The sequence below is a fragment of the Panthera uncia genome (assembly GCF_023721935.1).
Source record: "Panthera uncia isolate 11264 chromosome E2 unlocalized genomic scaffold, Puncia_PCG_1.0 HiC_scaffold_20, whole genome shotgun sequence".
Classification (NCBI taxonomy): Eukaryota; Metazoa; Chordata; class Mammalia; order Carnivora; family Felidae; genus Panthera; species Panthera uncia.
This window is the reverse complement of record NW_026057589.1, coordinates 11,220,722-11,240,033: the sequence shown is the minus strand read 5'-3', so window position 1 is coordinate 11,240,033 and position 19,312 is coordinate 11,220,722.

Sequence of the window (19,312 nt, the reverse complement as noted above, 5' to 3'; positions counted from 1 at the left end):
ATTCCTGAAAGATCTTAAAGACTCCCAGAGGGCTCTGGCACTTTTTCCCCTAGAGTCTGGCCAAATACTAAACTGGTAATGCATAGGGTGAAACTCCATAGGACCAGGAAAAGAACTACCAGGAAACTATAAACTCAACAATTCTCAGAGCTCACACAAGACTGGAAGATATCAAAATTCTGACCAGTTAGCACAGAGAAACTTGTTGACCATGCAGAACATTCAGTAAAGCCCTCACAAGGATCATGCCTGAGGTAGCAGTAGGGCTAACTTAACTCTTAAGTGAAGACTACTTTAGAATGACCAAAACAGCTCTTTAAAAATTTATTTATTTATTTATTTATTTATTTATTATTTTAATGTTTATTTTTGAGAGAGAGAGAGAGAGAGAGAGAGAGAGAGAGAGAGAGAGAGAATGCATGAGTGGGGGAGGGGCAGAGAGAGAGAGGAAGACACAGAATCTGAAACAGGCTCCAGGCTTGAACTCAGGAACCACAAGATCACGACCTGAGCTGAAGCCAGATGCTCTACTGATTTAGCCACCCAGGTACCCTGACAAAAACAGCTTTTAAAATCAAACCTCAAAAGCATCAAACTGATCTATAAGTAATTTAGCTGCCTGATAATACATGTTTAACACACTTTAACAGAAGACAACACAATCTATACTTAATAGCATAATACTCATTCAATTAAAAAAAACCCTCACTAGATATGTAAAGAAGTAAGTAAATGGGACTGAACACCTAGAGAAAAATCAGTAAATATAAGACCTGGAAACAACACAGATGATGTCAATACATGAACTTTAAAATAGCTATTATTGATGTGTACAAAGACTAAAAAACATGAACATAATGAGGAAAGAAATGGAAGATATAAAAAATAACCAAATAAAAATTCTATAGTTGAAGGATACAATATTCAAAATGAAAAAAAAACACTAGATGAGGTTAAAAGGAGAATGACTAAAGATACAGCAGTTGAAAACAACCAAACCAATGCACAAAAAGAAAAAAGTGAGAAAAAATGAACTGAGCCTGTATGACACATGGGACAATAGCAACTGATCTAACATATGTACAATTAGAATCCCTGGAAAATAAGGAAAGGCATAAAAATATGTTTGCTGGAGTACTGGTTGAAGATTTTCCATACTTGATGAAAAGTGCAAAGCCACCCATGTAAGAGGCTCAATAAATTTAAGCAAGATTAACCCAAAGGAAACCATACCAAGGAAAAACATAATCAAGTTGTTGAAAATAGCAGTAAGAAAATCTTAAAAGTAACTAGAGGAAAAAGAAGATATATTACAGACAAGTAGAGAAAACAGTAAGTCCTGATTTCTCTTCAAAATCAATGAAGCCAAAAAAAATATAGTGTCTTTAAGGCGCTGTGAGGGTGGGAGTAGGTGTAGAAAACTGTGAACTTGGAATTCTACATCCAGCAAGAATAACCTTTACATACGAAAATGAAATAAAAACATTTACAGATAAACAAAAGCTAAGGAATTCAATTCCCAGAAGATGTAAACTAAAAAAAAAATTGTTAAAGCAAGTTCTTCTGGAGAAGAAAAATGATAGCAGATGGGAACATGGATCTCTGGAAGAAAATGGAGAGTAAAGGAAAGTTTAAAATGCAAGTAAATACAAAAATTCTGTTTTTTTACTTTTTACCTCTTTAGAGGTAAATAATTGTTTAGAGCAATGGTCAGCAAACTATGGCCCCAGAACCAGAATGGTCTCTGTTTTGGAATATAAAGTTTCACTGGAAAATAGCCAAGCTTACTCTTTCTTTAAGTACTGTGTATTGCTGATGGCTGAGTTGAGGAGTAGCAACCATATAGCTTACCATATGGACCCTTATAGAAAAAGCTTGCTGGCTTCTAGTTTAAAGTAAATATAATTGTATTGTGGGGTTTGTAACTATATAGAAGTAAATGTTTGATAACAGTAGCACAAAGGTTAGGAAGGGGAAACAAAAGTACATTATTGTAAAATAGTTCTGTTATACAGAAGTGGCAAACCATTATTTCACAGTAGATTGTAAGAAATTAAAATGTATATTGTAACCCTAGAGCAATCACTAAAAATATTAAACATATAGGTATGGCTAATGAGCCAACAAAGGAGGTAAAATACAAATATTTAAGTAATTCAAAATGAAGCAGAAAAAAAAGAAAGATGAGACAAAGAGAAATTAAATTACAAAATAGATGATTTAAACCATCTATATTGATAATATAAAATGAATGTAATGTAAAATTAAATGCAAAAGTTTAAACAATTAAAAGAGATTGTTAAGGATGCCAGGGTGGCTCAGTCAGTTAAGAGTTCGACTTTGGCTCAGGTCATGATCTCATGGTTCATGAGTTCAAGTCCTGCATCAGGTTCCCTACTGTCAGGGCAGGGCCCTCTTTGGATCTTCTGTCCGCAGCTCCCCCCCCGCCCCCACCTCTGTTTCTCCCTTGTTTCTCTCTCTCTCTCAATAAACAAACTAAAAAAAATTCAGAGACTGTTATAATGAATAAAAAACAAAACCTAACCATATGCTGTCTACAACAAATCTAATTTAAGTACAAAGACACAGATTAAAAGTAAAAGGATGGGAAAATATATAATGTTCATAAACAAATCATGAGAAAACTGGCATGGCTATATTAACCATCAGACAAAATGACATCAGGATAAAGAATATTATCAGAGACAAAGAGGGCCATTTCACAATGATAAAAGGATAAATTTATCAAGAAGACATACAAATCCTAAATATATGTATGTACCTAATAACAGAGCTTCAAGATACAGAACCAAAAAGTCTATAGGCCTGAAAGGAAAAAAGGAGACAAATCTCCAAATATAAATTTATTTCCATACTCTTACATGTAGATTCAACAGCAGATTGAAGGTCAGCAACAATATAGAAGAATAAAAAAGTGCGTAAAACACAAAAGTGCTCAAAAATATTATTGTGTTATAAATATAATTATAGCTATTAAACATCTAAAATGGGATAGAAACCCCCATTACCTAAATAGATGTAATATGAGCCTCTGGTTACAGTGATTTAGGGATAAAATTCTATCAAAAGAGAAACTGTACCACATTTGGAGTTGGAAACAGCAGTATCACTAATAGAGATATCTCCAAACATAATACAGACTATACAAAATTATAGAAGCAAAATCTATATATGATACTTTTATAATATTTGAGGTGATATGACTGAAGCTTAGAAGCCAGAGTTGAACAACAGTACTCAAAGTTATATTAGAGATTATGCAGCATAGTTTCCTACTCTGATGATGACACTCAAAATTTCAAGACAATTTTTTTTTATATAAAGTCTTTAGCCAATGTTACAATCTTATTATATTGTCTATTCTACTTTTAAAAATCAGCTTTAAGAGACATAGTTTATATACTATAAATTCATCTATTTTTCCAATATTTATTTTTGACAAATAAAAATTATTTAAGGTGTAAAACATATTTTGATATCCACAGACATTATGAAATGATTACCACAATCAAACTAACATATTTATAACCAACCATAATTACTGCTGGTATGTGTATGTAGGGTGTGTGTGTTTGTGGTGAGAACACTTGATATCTATCTACTCTTTTCACAAATTTTAAGCATGTGATTCATTATTATTAACTTCAGTCAGATTGCTATATATTAGTTATATATATAGCTTACTCATCTTAAAACCGAAAGTTTGTTTCCTTGAAATGAAAGTTTGTATCCTTTCATCAAGGGTACATATTTTCTCCTTCTCCTCCAACCCCCTAGCTTCTGGTAACCACCAATCTATTCCCTGATACTCTTTGCTACCATGATTTTGACTTTTTTTTTTTTTAAAGATTCCATATGTAAGTGAGATCATGTGATATTTATCTTTTTATATCTGGCTTATTTCACTTAATATGATGTCGTCCAGATTCATCCATGTTATCAAAAATGGTAGCATGTGTCTTTCTTAGGTCAAATAAAATTCACCCTTCTTAAGTATACAGTTCCACAAGTTTTGACAAATATAGTGAGTTGTAATTCCACCACCACAATGAAGGTATAGAATATTCTTATCACCCTTTAAGTTCTCATGTCCCCTAATACAATCTTCTCCTCCCATGTCCAGCTTCTGGCTACCATTGACCTGAGTTCTATCCCTACAGTTCTGCCTTTTCTGGGTTTTCACATCTTCTATGTATACTGAGAAGTGGGATTTCTAGGTCATCTCTTAAAATGAATGCTTGACTTTATAATTACCAAATTGTTATTGAAGATGGATGTACCATTCCATCAGCAATGTATGGCAGTTCCAGTTGTTCTATATCCTCCCAGAAGTTAGAACTGTTATGATTTGAAAAATATTTCAAACATTTTATTAATGTAGTAGTGGTTTCTCACTGCAGGTTTTTTTTCTTCACATTTATTTATTTTGGGGGAGGGCCTGAAAGAGAGGGGGGAGAGAGAGAATCCCAAGCAGGCTCTACACTGTCAGTGACAACCCGACACAGGGCTCAAACTCACGAATCGTGAGATTATGACCTGAGCTGAGATCAAGAGTCAGATGCTTAACTGACTGAGCTACCCAGGCACTCCTCATTGCAGATTTTAACTGACAATTCCCTAAGGACTAATAATGTTAAGCATTTTTCTATGCTTATTTTCCAACTGACTACTTTAAGGCAATGTTTGTTCAAATCACTCTTTCATTTTAAAATTTCCTTTTTGTCTTTTTTTCATTGAGTTGTAAGAGTTTATATAGGCTTTAGAGAAGTCCTTCATCATCTATGTGTATTGAAATGATTTTCTCTCAGTCTGTAGCTTTTTCGTTTTAACACTATGAAGAACAAGTTTTTAAAAATTCTGATGAAACCCAATTCATCAATGTTTTTCTTTGATGGTTCTTTCTTTTTAAGGAAATCCTTGCCTAATACAATGTCACAAAGATTTTCTTCTATATTCCTCTATAGATTTCATAGTTAGCTCTTAATCCATTTGCGAAAATTTTTGTATATGTACAAGGTACAAGGTATGAGTCAAGGTTTAAGTTTTTCTGCCCTCCCTCCCTTTATTTTTGCATATGGATGCCTCATTGTTGTAGCATCATTCATTGACGGCTACGGTTCCCCTATTTGACTTAACTTGACACCTCTGTCAATTATCAATTGACTCTATTTATGTGAGTCTATTTTTTTACTCTAATTTATTCCACTCCTCTGTAGGTCTAACTGTATGCAAATACCACACTGTCTTGATTACTAAATTAGTGAGTCTTGAAATAAACCAGGGTAAGTCCTCCAACTTTGTTCTATGTTCCCTTGCTTTCCACATAAATTTGTCAATTTCTATGTTTAAAAATTCTGCCAGAATTCTTACCAGAATTGCACTAAATCTATAGGTAAATCTGGGGAGATCCAGCATCTTAACAAGATTGAAAATTCCAATCAATAAATATGGTATATCTCTATATTTAGTTTAGTCTTTAATTTCCTTCAGCAGCATCTTATATTTTCATTATAAAAATCTTGCACACATTTTGTTAAATTTATCCCTCTTATTTCATGCTTTTTGGTGCTACTGTAGATGGTATGTTAGAAATGTCAATTTCCAAATTTTTACCACTACTATAGAAATTTATAAATATAACTGGTTTTTGCAATATTGGCTTTGTATCCCATGAACTTGTTGAATGCACTCAGTTTGTAGATTCTTTGGGATTTTCTACATAGACAAACACCTTGTTTGGTTTATATCTATCATTTTGCAGTTGTTAGTTTCTTCTCTATCCCACCCTCCACATCATGTTTTCTATTTAACTGAGTATTCATTTATGGTTCCATTTTGTTTCCACTACGGGCTTAATAGCTGTGCCTCTTTTAAAAAATGTAGTTATTGCTGTAGGGTTTATAGCATACACATGTACTCAGCTTATCATAGTCTTCCTTCAAAACACTGTATCACTTCATGTACAATGTTCAAACTTGACAGTAGACTCCCATTCCATTCTCCCCATTCTTTTTGCTATTGATAGAACAGTAAATATTTTAGGCTTTTGAGGCCACATATGGTTTCTGTCATTAATTTTTTTTTCTTTTTATAATCTTTTGAAAACGTGGAAAAAAATTCTTCATTCACAGGCTGCACATAAAACTGTCATGGATCAAATTTGGTCCATGGACTGTAGTTTGCTGATCCTTGCTTTGCACAGCCATTTTACATAACAGATTAAAAATAAGGAAAAAAAGTTTCTTTATAGTTACCAACATTTCCCATATCTGCTACTCTTTATTTCTTTGGGTAGACCCAAATTTCCATTGGGTATCAGACTGCCTCTGCTTGATCAACTTCCTCTAATATTTTTGTAGCACTAGTCTGCTGGTAAAGAATTCTCTCAACTTTGTTCACTGAAACATCTTTATGTCTCCTTAAATTTCCCTAGATATAGAATTCTGGGAAGATAGTTTATTTCAGCACTTTAAAGGTGTTGGTACACTGTATTCAAACTTGGACAATTTTTGATGAGAAGTCTGCTGTAATTTTGATCTTTGTTTCTCTATAATATTCCTTTTTCCTCTGGCTGCCTTCAAGATTATATCTTTGTTTTTTAGCAGTTTAAATATGATGTCCTTTTGGACATGTATTACTGTTTTATCTTACTTGTCCTCTTGAGTTTGTGCTATTTAGCCTTTTCTTAATTTTGGAAAATACTCAGTTTTAGATCTTTACATTTTTCCTCTCTCTAGTTTTCTTTCTCCTCTTTCTGGGACTCCACAATTACACATAAATTGGATGGTTTGATACCACCTCACTGTTTTAGCCTACCATGTTGTTGTTGTTGTTGTTGTTTTCTTGTGCCTTTTTTCTTTTTGGTATTGTTTTCCACTCTGGATAATTTCTAATGATCTATCTTAAGGTTCACTGATTGTTTCCTTAGGTGTATATTATCTGTTGATAAGCCATCAAAGGAATTCTTCATCTGTGGTATTGTATTCCTAGCACATCACTGAATATTTTTTTATATTTTTCATCTCTCCTGAAATTACCTACATGTTCATGAGTGTCATCTTCCCTTTCCACTAGATCCTTAAACTTCCTAATCAAGGTTATTGCAGAGTCCTTGCATAAGCTTTCCAACATCTGCATCATCAGAGTCTAGTTCTGTTAATAGCTTTCCTTCTTTGAAATTGTTTCTCCTTAAGTTGCATGTCTTGTAATTTTTTAAATTGAATCCTGAACATTGTGTGTATTAAAGACTGAGATAAAAAAATATTTGTTTTCAACTACTGATTACATTCACTCAACTCCTCCATAATGATAGTTCTTATCCTACAGAGTGTGATGGCTTTCCTGTCTACCCCTTCACCAGCAAATCTTTGCTTGAATCCTAAGGAAGAGTTTCTTGTCACCCACACCAGTGGCGTGGCTGTAAGGTTTCTTTATATCTAAAGATCTAGAATATAGCCAATCCTTTGTCAGGTGTGATTACTTTCCTTCTCTCTGTGACAATATTTATTATATTCTAGCCATGTTTGTAGGTACAGGTGAGAGCAAAACCAGACATAGATTCCAATCCCGTATGGAATCAAATAATTATACAAGTATATTGTCAAAAATTATATAAGTGGTGTAAAAACAGCACAGGGATCTATGAAAGCATAGAAGAGAGGGAAATGATTCAGTTTGGTGGGGAAGGAATGACAGTATGAGAAGATTTGAGGAATTCAATGCTAACTAGGATCTTAAGAAGGATTAGTAGGAGTTACCTAGGGAAATTGGAGATGGGAGAAAAAGCTCAATGATGACAAAAGGAAAGACTTGGGCAAAGATCCTATTTAATGGGTATGTGACTGAAATACAAAGGAAAGGGAAGAGTGTGATATAATGAAGTTGGAGAGTCAGGAAAAGTCTAGATCGTGCTTACCTTGAAATGCCATATTAGGGATGTCAAGTCTTCATCTTGGGAGAAATGAGAAGCCTTTGAAGAATTTCATAAACAGGAGAGAAATAATCAGAGTTGTGTTTTTAAAAAAGATTACCCTTGTTGTGATATGCAGAAGTGACTGTCAGAAGCAAGAATGGATGTGGGAAAACCAGGAGGCTCCTACAGTGGGCCAGCTGAAGGTGATAGTAACTTGGCTTAGGATGGTAGCAGTGGAAATGGACAGAAGTGGCTCAATTTATTTACTTATTATTATTATTTATTTTTTATTTTTTAGAAGTGGCTCAATTTAAAAGATATTTGGAATGTAAACTGGACATGGGGAGGGAGGTAAAAAAGTGATTCTTATGTTTCTGCAATTGGATAGGTAGTGAAGTCATTTACAGAAGGTAAGGAATGCAACACAAAAGAACAGATTTTTGTTTTTATTTTTCAAGGTCAGGGGTTTGAAGGTCATGAGTGCAGTTCTGGACATATTGATTTTGGGCCATGTTTAGAGATGTCAAGTAGAACAAAAACCTAGATGAGAGAGAGAAATTTAAGAATCAAAAAAAATTATAGGCAGATAATTTGAAGCCAGGGTGTGGGTGAGATGTCCTAAAAGACAGAATATTCTCTAAATATTTAAAATAAAAATTTAAAAACAAAGTAATTTTAATACCTTTTGGAAAAAAAGTAACATATACTGTACCAAATTCTCACGAGCTTTCCTGTGTCAAACAATAATTAGCACTTTAATGTTTTACCTTAACTCTATTATAATCACTTTATGGGATAGGCGCTACATTATTCTCATGCTACATATGAACAAACTAGGATTTTGAGATGAATTTAACTTATTCAAGAGCCAGAGTTCAAATGTTGGGCTGCTTTTCTAATCATTCTATAGGATTATTTTCTCAGTACACCTTACATTAAACATCCCTTTCAGAAACAGTATCAACTATAGCAGTCAACATCCTTTGAAGACTTATTGTGTAGAGTAAACATTGTATATTTATAGTAATAATGTAGGAACAAATGATGACAGCTTTACTCTGATACAAACTATAAGGAGAACAAAGATTTTAAGAATATCAAATGAGTTTACTGGTTTGTTCAAATGACATAGAAATTGGTGTCTTGCTCAGTTACCTTAAATTGCTTCATGTTATATAATTATGAAAAAATCATCTATAGCAATATCTTATCTAATAGCAACTCTGTTTAGGAACAGTTTTGACTTACAGGAAGGAACACTTCCTAAAAAGTCATCAATTTTAAAAGACTTACTTTTCTTGGGCTATATGAAAATCTAACTCAGTTTACTAGACCCAACAAAGATCATAGCCAGAGAAGAAGAAAAGCCTACTAAGTGACAAGAGCTTGTAAACAAAGAGGATCTAGGAAAGAGTTCTAGGTAGATGGCTTTTGGTATTATCACCTAATGGAGAAATCTTATTTTATGCTTATAGTCTTTTTTACACATACACTTTTATCTTTGCAATTGTTCACATACTGAGGTTCCAAAAGTATGAGAATGGGGTCAAAAAAATACACAAGTTTCAGAGTTAGATTTAAAACTAAAGTAACAAACAGAAGAAGTGTTTCCACTATTAGTATAAGGAATGCTTTGGGACTGAGTGCAATGTGGAGGACATAATGTCTCTGCTGAGCAGGAATACTGGTTTGCTGATCAGATATAAATTTTTAGCGTGGCAAGAAAACACAAGAAGGTAATCTTTCTTCCCTTATAGATGTATATCTCTCAATGATGACCAAAACAAACACTAGCATTGTCACTTTACTAAATTGCAATGCAGCTATTTACAGTCTAAACCTGCATGTAATTTTAGCTTCTGGATATAACACTGGTGATTCTTATTTTACTTTAGTCATTTTTCAACTGAAATGACTTGTGTGCAATAAGAATGATTGGTAACCTTACTAGGATGCTCTAAAAGATGCTGTGTCAAAGACAAATTTAATCCCCCAAACGATTTAATGGCGAAAGTTGGATTTTTAGGTCATAATATACCTGACATAAACAAATATGGTTATTATAACATATTTAGTATTCAAGATATTTTTTTAACGTTTATTTATTTTTGAGACAGAGAGAGACAGAGCATGAACGGGGGAGGGTCAGAGAGAGAGGGAGACACAGAATCCGAAACAGGCTCCAGGCTCTGAGCAGTCAGCACAGAGCCTGACGCGGGGCTCGAACTCACAGACCACGAGATCGTGTCCTGAGCCACGGTCGGCCGCTTAACTGACTGAGCCATCCAGGCGCCCCTAGTATTCAAGATATTTAAGGCATTTTGTTATTATGAGTTAAATACTCATCTGAATGACAAAGAGACTTTGAATCTTCAAGTCAGTCCATAGATTGAAAGGTCTTGGAAAAATAAGGTTTTTAAAACTTTTCTATGCCCAGGTCCTGCATGTAGACTAAGCCATATGTAAATTATCTTTTTTGGTAAGTACTGATTCCATGAACTTAAAGCAAAAGCCAAAGTGAAAATTTATCAGAGCCAGGCTACAATGAGGCAAGGAAAATGCCTAGGGTTCAAAATTTAAGGAGGCACTCAGTCTCAGCATCATGCAAGTACAGGGTTGGCACCTAAGAGCAAGTACTTCCTTAAATTTACTACATAGTCACCTTGTTATTGCCACCCTGGCCCTGGCACTGTTTTATTCCCAAAGTCTTTTAGGAATCAAGGCAATGCAATCTCTGGTTTCATGCTGTTTTGTTGTTGTTGTTCAACAGTTAACAAAAATTAAGTAAATAATTTTAAGATTTTATAACAAACAGGTGTTGCATAAAAATTAGATAAGTAGGGTATTAATAATTAGAGATCACATCTAAATATCAATAACTTGTAACAATTTTTTAGTGCTTATCATGTGATACACGTTTACCTCCTTCAGTACTACCTCTTAAAGTATTACTATTATTGCCCTTTTATACAGAGAGAAACTAATGCCTATAGTGTTAAATAATCTGCTCACACTCACAGCTGGTAGGAACTCAAGTTGATCTAAGTCCAAAGCCCAATCTCTTAATTGCTATGCTTTGCCACCTCCTAACCATAACCACTTAATACTGATAATCTATCATCTGTATCTCTACTGTATGTAGAGATCTAAATGCAATTGTTGACAAAGATTTAGAATTCTTATTAGAAAAATTAAGTTAATGACCTCTAGATACTACTCTCATTCCTATAGCCTTATAACATGGTATATTAAAAAAAAGAAAATGAAAATGTAGGGAAAAAAAGGGGGGAAGAAAAAAAGGATTATAAGAGATTTAGAGATCATATCCCTTTTGTGGACTAGAATAAAATAAAAATGGGGATCAGAATACATGTACAAGTTTTTTCAAAGCAAACTCTAAAGGAAAAAAGAAAAAGGTTTGTCAGAAAGGATTAAAAATGTTACTTTGGGTTTAATTTCAGCTGTTTTAAATTAAGAGGAGAAAAAAGACATTTCTTTTTTTCTTTTTTTTTTTTAGAAATGAATACCAATAGTTTTTTTCTATTCACCTACTATAGAAAGAGAATATTGACATAAACAGAAACATGGGGGAATAACTTTATGATAGTTAATTAAAAATATGAAATGTCACTTTTGATTCATGTAGAAAGGAGAGACACTTGGACATAGTTAAGATTACCAATTTCTAAGACATGAATGCTTCATGGAAAATTCTAAGAATATGGTTTAAGAGATATAGTATTGTATTATTGGCAATGATTGTGATTTTCTAGTCTTTTAGAAAGAGGAGATCTTCTAAAAGGTTAAATGCCTTTCCTAGCCCCCCTTCTTCCTCCTAGCTCCTCAAACCTTCATTACCAAGTCAGGCTCCCTTACCAGTAGGAAAGGCCTTATCTTGCAACCTGCTGAAGAGCGCCCTCTAGTGCTCTCTTGCAAATGAAATGTGCTCATAATTTTTTTTATGAATTGTTCTGGTTATACTGGACCTTAGGTTTTCTTTGAAATGTTAGTCAAAAGAGAAAGATAAATGATGCTTTAGAAAAATTTTCTGGATTGTATTTCTAGCCAAGACTACCACAATAAATTAAAGGGTGAGAGGGTTTGGATTTTTTTTTTTTTAACTTCTATGAAATGAGGCACATCTATTTTTAAAACAATTTGGTTTTTTAAAATATTTTATTTATTTTTGAGAGAGAGAGAGACAGAGCACAAGTGGGGTACAGGCTGAGGGAGAGGTAGACACAGAATCTGAAGCAGGCTCCAGGCTCCAAGCCATCAGCACAGAACCCAACGTGGGGCTCAAACTCACAAACCGTGAGATCATGAACTGAGCCCAAGTCAGATGCTTAACTGACTGAACTACCTAGGTGCCCCTGAGGCACATCTGTTTTTAACATAACATGCTTTTTGTTGAAGGATAAGTTTTTAAAGAAAATAATTTGCAAAAATTTTAGTCTGCTTCACAGTATCTAAAAACCAGAAGTATTGTCAATAAAAAAAAGTTAGCATTGATAGCAATTGCTTCTCTCAACCTTTCAATCTCTGGAAACTTACCTACTTAGACTGATGGTATCCTAAGAAAAAATTTTAAAACCTATCTGAATTAAACTTTTATTTCTGGTGACATATAGTAAAAATTTTGTTCATGCTTAATCAAAATCCAGAAGGGAGAATGTAGAAGAACAAATTACCTGACTATATGGCAAGTGTATCTTTAAATTCCAGGAAAAAGAAAACATAAGATATTCCAAAAGGCAGCATTAAATAATGGTAAAATATTCATTTAAACGGTTTTGCTACTAGTACAAAGAAATTTAAAGAAGTGAAGGAAACCAGTGTTTTATACACACCAGTGAATTTAAAACATGAGACTGGTATAACTCCATAAACTACCCCTTTACTTTGGGCATAATTTTTTTTTCCCTTTTAAAAGAGGCTATGTACAATGAATTAAAGCCAGAGTTTGAGAAATATGAGAAAAAGCTAAATACTCAAAACCACCATTAAGAATGTTAAGGCATGTATATGTGGGTGGTAGGTCTGTGTATGTATACATGTTTACATGTATTGCTGTCATTCTGTTTAATAAAGTGAGGATCGATCAGACGTTTGGCCCAGAACATGTGTAAATGTAAGATCTCTGAAACAGTGTTCTGACAAACGAAGAAATTAACAACACTGAAAGAAGTAGTATTGATAGATCTTTTAGTTTTCTTCCACTTTTTGTTTAGTTTGTTTTGGGGGGGGTATGTTATTCTGCACTGTGGACATTAAATAAGTTTAAATGTGCACAATGTATGAAAAAGCAATTAAACAAAATGTTAAATAATGCCAATCTAAAAATAGAAGATGCACAAATAGAAGGCAGCATGTTCTATGGTTTCTAGAATAAGACATCGTTTAGAGATGGAATATTCTTCAAAGAGGGCCTTCAAGTACTTGTGTTATCTAAACACAAGTTTAGGGCTCTAGCAAATCGATGGCCACAGTAGAGAGAAAGGGGTATAAAAGGGCCACAATACTTGGGAGTAAAAAACTGTGAGTTCTATTTCTGTCTCTGACTCACCATTGACCTTGACAAAGTCAGTGATCTCCACTGTGATTCAGCTTCTCCATCAAACAGGGGCAGTAACTCTTGCCAGAAACCGCATAGGAGTGTTGATAATGGGGAGGATTAGTGTAATAATGCACAGAGCTTATAGAAATTTTACTGTGCTGTAAACACTTTTGGAAAAGCTCTTGCTCTTTTGCTATCCCACAAAAGGTTCAAAATCTTAAGAAGATAATGGATGTATAAAACATTAGGTTAAATTCTGCTTAGCATCTTCATTTCCATTTATCCTGACATTTTCATCAATGTGCTGTTTCTATTACCTGTTATCTGTTACTATTTTTATGTCCAGCAATTTTTAATTCTCCTTCCATCTTATTTGCCTTATTTTTAGGCTCCTATTTACACAAAATAATGATTTACTTTTGCCGTGACTTTCTCCTTTCACTCACTCTATTTATATATGTAAAACCATGGCTATTTTTCTTTTATGACTTAACCCTATGTTGTTCAATTATAATAAAAGCAACCATAACAATGATACTAGCACCTAATATATGTGAAATGTTTTGTAAACAAACTATAATCTCATTTCATGTATTTATTCAAATTGATCTCAATCAGAAAAATTGTTGATAGTTTATATACCTTACTTGTAAGCCTCAAGCAGGTAAAACGTTCAATAGTAGAAAAATGTTTACCCTGTCACTTTGAAAAAGGAAACAACTACTGGACATATTATACCAAAAATAAACCTTATTATAATTTTGCATACACTTCCTAGCAAATAATAGTACAGATATTTCAGAAAAATTTCTAAGTTACAAAATTTGTATTTACCCCAATTTATAGAATGAGATATCTTACATTTATATTTTATAGAAACTTAGGTTAAAAAAATGCTTCACACTTCTATTTGCAACTCTCTTGCTTTGGTTGGATAAAAGTAGAAATCACTTAATATCTATAAAATATGGAAATGACTACCTTATTGTGCTCTTAGAATGATTAATTATGCTTTTACTTCAGAACAAAGGCCCTGTGAACGTACAGTATTATTATTTTAATACAGGTAATTCATTGTAGTATGAAAGTCATATATAGACCGAACAATAATCACTTCTTATATACGATAAATAAAAACCCCACTGAAAAATGGAGAAATGCCTCTTTCTGTCCCTAATTAGTTTTTAATAAATGATACATAATAAATGGCAAGATTCTAATTTATCAAAGTTTAGGGATAGTCCTTGAATAGGGGGTAGAATTGTATGAACTCTGACAGCTGTTTACATAATTCTGTGAAGCCTTTTCTGTTAAAGGGTATTGTTCTCAAAGTTTGAAAAGATACAAGCTCTCATAAGGTTCTTTTAGGTAGTTGGTATGGCTAACAGGAAGAAGTCCCTGTAGAGCACAAGTTCTAACGGCAGATAAATTGTCTGTTCTTGGTCTACATCTCTATAAACAACCATATCATTTACTATTGATTTTAAATCACACACACACACACACACACACACACACACACACACAGTTTTAGTGAAATTAATACCTAGAGTAGGGCACAGCCCTTTTTACTTCACAAATGTGAGAAATACATTTATATTAATAGTTCTGATTTTCTTTTCAGAGCTACTTTTTGGGCTCTGACATTAAATTCCATAAACCAGGCTTATTTAATTTTTTCACATATATTTCAATAGACTAGAAAAACTAAGTTTGTCTGTAAGAATCCAGATGGTATTTATTTTCCATACCTTGTCTTTGCTTAAGTTCAAACTGTGTAACTTAATACTTTTTATTCTTGCTCAACCAGTAAAGATAAAGGGCTAGATTTTAACCACAAACATTTAACAAGTATCTAACAGTCAGTATTCTTATAGTAGGCTGAAAATTTGTGCTCTTCTCACTACAAGTCTCATCTAGACTTGCCTCAGAAATGAAACAGGTGGGAAAGTGGGTTTTACCCCATGATACAACTCACAAAATGGTCTAATACGTCCCTTGAATGCACTCCTCCCTCCATGCTCGCATCTGCTATATCCATTGCTTTATCATACTGCCTGCATGCATGTACTTGTGCATACAGGACAGAGACTCTAATGCCTTGCATCATCTTGGAATAAAAGAACCTGAAAGGAAAGCAGTTGTTTCCTCTTAAAAAGGGAGAATACAATGCACTGAGACTGCAACCAACCATTTCCATATAACCATTGCTAACTCATTCTAAAGACAATTTTGTGTAGATTTTCTATAGAGAAATCTTTTTCCCCCCATTAGCTCGCCCTATGAGCGCCTTTGTTTTCAAACAGTATGCTTTTCCTATGCTGAAAATTTTGTGTAAAGCTCCGCTGTGACCAGTTAGATTTAAGGGGTTTAATTTCCTTAATCATCAGTACAAGTACACATCTTTCTGTGTGTTATGGAGTTAAACACACACACACACACAGACACATACAATGTATCTTCTTCACAAAATGGACATTCACATAAAGCAAGACCACCTTCTATCATATATGGAATGGAAAACATCACATCCTTACAAAAATACAGGTGTACCCTTGTATACACTTTATGTAAGTATACCGATAGCATTGTGTGTGCCTTGACACTCCTTCACGCTGCTCTTGATGTGTTCAGACACACACATGCATGCACAGACACACACACGCACAACTCCATTTCTACAAAGTCAAATTCATCTAACATTACATAGTGTGGTTGGTATTTCTATATCTTTTCCTCCTTTAAATGTGACTAGCTATTTACACCCTAACAATTCTGGTACAGAGCTGATTTAGCATTTTTATTGGAATGTGAAAGCTCTTAAAAGAAGAAAAAAATCTAATCAGGCAGAAGAGATAGAAAACTTGCTGAATTTTCTCTCCCCCCCTCCAAGACCCCCCTGAATCCTATCAAAAGCACATCTTCCATTCATTGCTTCCCGGTGTCATTATGACAAGCGGCTACAAATCAATAGCAGAGGGAAAGGCAGGACCAACCCGCACTCACCAAGTGATAAAGATTCACTCTCAGCCCCGATTTGCTAATAGCCCATAATAGCAGCCATTGGCGCCCTGCATTAAATCATACATTTCACTCTGCGTTTATTATGGGATTTTTAAAACTCCTCACCAAATTGGATTTTCTCGATGGTCTCTAATTTCCACATTTATCATTTAAAATTAAACTCCTCTGTGGAGAGGGGGAATAGAGAAGGAGGAGAAGGTAGAGAGAGGCCAGAGAGTACTGTATTTTTTCTTCTCACCCCCCTCTTTTTTATGAAAACCCATAAATAATACCAGGTATCACAGCCATAAGCAGCAGGGGTTTTTTTAACTATAAAAAAATTCTAGAAATCATGCTGGAATGGTTTGTATGTGCTGGTCTGTAAATGAAGATGACAATTCAAGAGGATTATATATATATATATATATGGTTAAAAAATCTCAGTAACATTACAAAGAAGGTGAATTGCAAAAGCAATGGAAAATAAGTTAATGTTACATTATGCAAATACTCCAAGGAGTTGTAGAGTGTTCAGTAAGTATATAGTATTCTAGCTTAACAAAAACCATGTTCATCTTATTCCAAATCTCAATGACAGATTAAAAGTAAAAATTCTTTTTTTAATTTTTTTATTTAAAAAATTTTTTTTAACATTTTATTTATTTTTGAGACAGGGAGAGCCAGAGCATGAACAGGGGAGGGTCAGAGAGAGGGAGACACAGAATCTGAAATAGGCTTCAGGCTCTGAGCTGTCAGCACAGAGGCCGACACGGGGCTCGAACCCACGGACCGCAAGATCATGACCTGAGCCAAAGTCGGCCACTTAACCGACTGAACCACCCAGGCGCCCCAAAAATTCTTTTATCAGTTTCTAATGTGACACCTTGCTCTTCCCTCCATACATTCTTAGTTTAAACAATTATTTTAAAATTCCATGAAATTGTGGCTAAAGCTGTCCCTTGGCTGCCACAGCAAACCCCAGACAAGTTCTTAAATCTCCTGCATGTACTACTGAAACAATGGAATCAACCTGTGGGAACTTAAATCACTGTAAGTTTAAATATATAGTATGTCTTTTTGGATAAAAATTTTAAAAATCTTTAGGTATAAAAACTGACAATTAAATTTTGGATCTAGAGCATAAAATGAAAAGGCTATATTTTCTCAAGGCTGCATGGCTGGGACTTTAGTATGACCTACTTATAACTAGAGTACTAGCAGGATCCAAAGACATTAGAAGGGAACTAATCAGTCCATATTCAGAGATGCTTGAAAAGGCTAGAGGTTTAATGAAATGTCAAATAATCCCAATTTTTTTTTCTTTTGGAGATTCCTCAGCAATGAGGTCCATCTATATCATTTTCCTTAAGAAATAGAGAAACATTTTAAAACAGCATTTAATGAGGACTTAAAACTTCAACCATTTTATATTTCATTTTATGTTCACCAGCTCTTTTTTGTTTTGGAATTTGTGCATCGCTGATATAATTATTTAACTTTTTCAGTGATCCTTTTAAAAAATATCTGTCATTGATTGCTATGTCTTTTCTGTTGTATTTTTTTTTTCCTAGTAGGAAACTACTGTTGAATATACCTCTTTTCCCCCCTCTCCAATTCCACATAACTAACAGTCTCCCATTTCAATAAGGTTTTTATTCAAGTAACCTACATACCGAAAAGGGCTTAAATCAAAATTGTAATCTATGAATTTTCACTAGGTGTACCCACTTGTTTAACTAGCATCCAGACCAAAAAACAGAACACTTTACTAATGTCCCAGAAGTCCTTACGCAGTCACTATCAACTACCCCGAAAGTAGTCTCTATCCTGACTTCTAATGTCATAATTAATTCTGCATACTTTTGAACTTCATATAAATGGAATCATCCAGTATGTACCTCCAGTATCTTGCATCTAAATTTTTACTCAAAATTACATGAGATTAATTCACATTACCATATGTATTTGTGGTTCATTCATTCTGATTGCTGTAGAGCAGGGTTTGGCAAACTATGGCCAGTGGGCCAATGTGGCCTTGTTGCCTGTTTTTGTATGGCCTGTGAGCTAAAGAAGATTTTTACATATTTAATTGGCTTAAAAAATCAAAAGAAAGATAATGTTCATGACATGTGAAAATGAAATTCAAATTTCATTGTCCATAAATAAAGTGTTTTATTAAAAAAATATAGCCATGCTCTTCTGTTTAAGTATTGTCTATGGCTGCTTTCATGCTACAATGACAGAATGGAGTACTTGGGGTAGAACTTTGGCATACAAAATCTGAAATATTTACTATCTGGCTCTTTACAGAAAAAGTTTGTTGACTTCTGCTGTAAAGTGTTCCACTGTGTGATTACCACATATTCATCTATTCTATTGTTAAAGAACATTTGGGGTGTTTCTGGTATTGGGCTATTATAAATATATGCTATAGACATTCTAGAACATGCCTAGGAGTGGAACTGCTGGGTATAGATAATGTATATGTTGTTTTGTAGTTGTTGCCATAGTACTTTTTGTCAATTTATACTTCCACGAACAATGCATGAGAATTCCAATTGCTTTTTTTTTTGCTGACTGTTGGTATTTTAGCTATTCTTACTGTTTTAGTATGCATTTCCCTTATGTCTAATATGGCTAAGAGCAGTTTTTCATATGTTTATTGCCATTTAGGTATTTTCTTTTGTGAGGCACCTAGTTAAGTCTTTTTGTCTATTTTTCTACAGGGTTATCCTTTTTCTTATGGACTTGTAGGAGTTCTTGGTATATTAAAGATATAAGTCTTTTGTCAGCTTATCTTTTGTAATTATCATCTAGGT